Source organism: Cyprinodon variegatus, unplaced genomic scaffold (genome assembly GCF_000732505.1).
Source record: "Cyprinodon variegatus isolate N-32 unplaced genomic scaffold, C_variegatus-1.0 Scaffold656, whole genome shotgun sequence".
NCBI classification, from domain to species: domain Eukaryota; kingdom Metazoa; phylum Chordata; class Actinopteri; order Cyprinodontiformes; family Cyprinodontidae; genus Cyprinodon; species Cyprinodon variegatus.
In genome coordinates, this window is record NW_015151109.1 from 414,577 (window position 1) to 417,103 (window position 2,527).

Here is a 2,527-nt window from a genome sequence, read left to right on the forward strand (position 1 = left end):
ATTGAAGGCATCATCTGCACCTATAAAATAATGACATGTTAGACATTGAATTTAAGATTTTAATGCAAGTTAAACCAAGATTTAAACCTTTTGATAACGTCGTCTGTCCGTCTGTAACATGTAGAGCGTTTGAATCATTTCCAGTCACCTTTTCTTCAAATTTATCAGTTTGCTCTGGATCTAAAAACATAATCAAAAGAAAGAAGTTTGCCAAAAACATTTCCTCTAAAACTGAACTAAACCACAGATAAAAATATTTCTGAGTCTTGGTATTTTACCAGGTTTCATTTTTTCCCCTGGATAATCATAAGACTGAGAAACATTGAAAGCATCTCTGTCAATAATTGCTGAATCTTCTGTTGGTTGTTCTGTAAGAAAAGACGGATAATATATGACGACATGCAGGAAAATCTGACAGATATAAAGAAAAATGTTCTCCAGGGGTCATCAGAGGTCAACCTCTCCTGTGGTCCTGCTCACATTTGCACAAAATAAATCAATTAGGTGTCAATCAACCGTGCTACGTTTGTGCTGCAAAAATTTTCGTTTGTGCTGCTATCATTTTATCCAGGTTAAAATTAAATTATTCATATTCATCGGTTAGTAAATTATAATTTATATGAAATTCACAGTTTCAGCAGGAACAGATGTTCACTGACCTTTGATGACCTCTACAAACTATTATCAATATCATTAAAATAATGGCAATAGAAAAATTGTTAATATGTTAAAATATGAGTTTTATATATTTTACATCAGCGCTTTTAGCATCCGTTTTGCTGCCATTAGACATCAGATTTTAGCCTCTTTAAAAATAATTCAGTCACACCAAAAGTTGATTCTTCAGAGTTTACTCACCTATTACTGGGTTTATCCATCCCTCTGTAACATCTACAGCCTCTGAATGATTCAAAGTCAATGTTGTATTTAGGTTATTCTGATAATCAGAAGCATTAAAATCATCTCTAGTGAGATTAGCTGAATCTCTCATTGGTAGTTCTGTAACAAAAAACAACAACATAAAAACAGAGTTTAGTTCAGAGTGCATTATCACAGCAAATGAATTAAAAATATAACAGAAATGTTTTATGATAATACAGAAATAATATATTTAATTAATTCAGCTAAAGATGTTCAACTTCTATTCATTTTAAGTGTCTTATTCTATTAATCTGATGAATGTAAATTACAGTTAATAAAACCCCAAAACTCAGTTTATGTAAAAACAAAAAGACAATATTAACAAAAAAACATTGTCAATAAGGAAATATGATGTTATGACCTCATTATTGTCCACGCAAACATTAGAAGGATTGTAGACTTCAAAGTTGTCAAGCTGACAGTAATTCACACCCTCAGAAAGAAGAATTATTTAGGGATAGAAAAACATAAGATGCTGGTTGTCTCAAAGGAAAATAGAGACGTAGGAAATTATGATTGTGTAAAAGATGCACATGGAAAGATGAGAACTGCAGCATTTAGGGGCTGTGAAGCAAAAGTTTGGTAGAACTTCAGAAAGATGGAAATAGAGCTGAATTCAGACCCACAGCTACGGGAAGCCGTTTGTAAAATGAAGCTGTCAAAAATTAGGAGCAATATTTATGGTTATTTAGCGGCTTTTAAGAGAAAAATAAGGAGGTTGTTTTTTTCCAAGTCATTTTTTTTCTCTAGTTCATTCATTATTTTATAAAAAAATAAAAATAAAAAGATAACCTCCTTATTTTTCTCTTAAAACGCTAAATAACCATAAATATTTCTCCCAATTTTTGACTGCTTATCTTTACAAACGGCGCCCCATATTGAAGTCATTTGGCAGCCAGAGGTATCTTTCTGATTTTTTTTCCTTTATAGGGAAAAGCTTTATCTACGGAAGAGGATTAGGGCCACTGGAAGAAAAAAAAAAAGTTAACTGATTTTTAAATTTTATTTCAGGTTAGTATGGGAAAAAAGTCAGAATTATGACTTTAATCTCAGAATTCGGACTTTTTTATTGTCAGAATTCGGTCAGAATTTTTTCCCCACTGGCCCTAATCCTCTTCCGTATTTATCTCTCAGCATTGTTTGTTTTTTGTTTTTATTTCCTTTCCTGATTCTATTTTTTTATTTGAAGGATTGTAAAACTCATAAATATTTAGAGCGGCTCTGGTGTCATTAGCTGAATGCCCTGCTGGTGTTTCTGTGAAAGAAAGAAGTGATTTAACCAGAGTAGATAAAATGAATAATTCCCTTTATTAGATCAAACTGAACTGAATTATTTAGAAATAATTGGATTATTAAAAACAAATATTTTTCTAAATGATTTATGTGATTAGCTCTAAGATCTACTAATGACAAAATAGGACTAATGAAGATCATAACAAAATGTTTTTACCATTTTTGAAGCCTGTTTCAGCAATAATACTGTCATTGAAGGCATCATCTGCACCTATAAAATAATGACATGTTAAACATTGAATTTAAGATTTTAATGCAAGTTAAACGAAGATTTAAACCTTTTGATAACGTCGTCGGTCCGTCTGTAACATTT

General features: G+C 31.3%; 1 long non-coding RNA gene across 1 annotated transcript; it reads right to left on the bottom strand.

Annotated features, from left to right (window-relative positions):
• Positions 1 to 2,527, bottom strand: LOC107096884. The gene is made up of 6 exons (XR_001481816.1): positions 2,493 to 2,527; positions 2,372 to 2,425; positions 859 to 999; positions 279 to 368; positions 88 to 180; positions 1 to 20 (listed from the first exon to the last, which is right to left on the bottom strand). It is a non-coding gene; the product is annotated as an uncharacterized LOC107096884 (long non-coding RNA).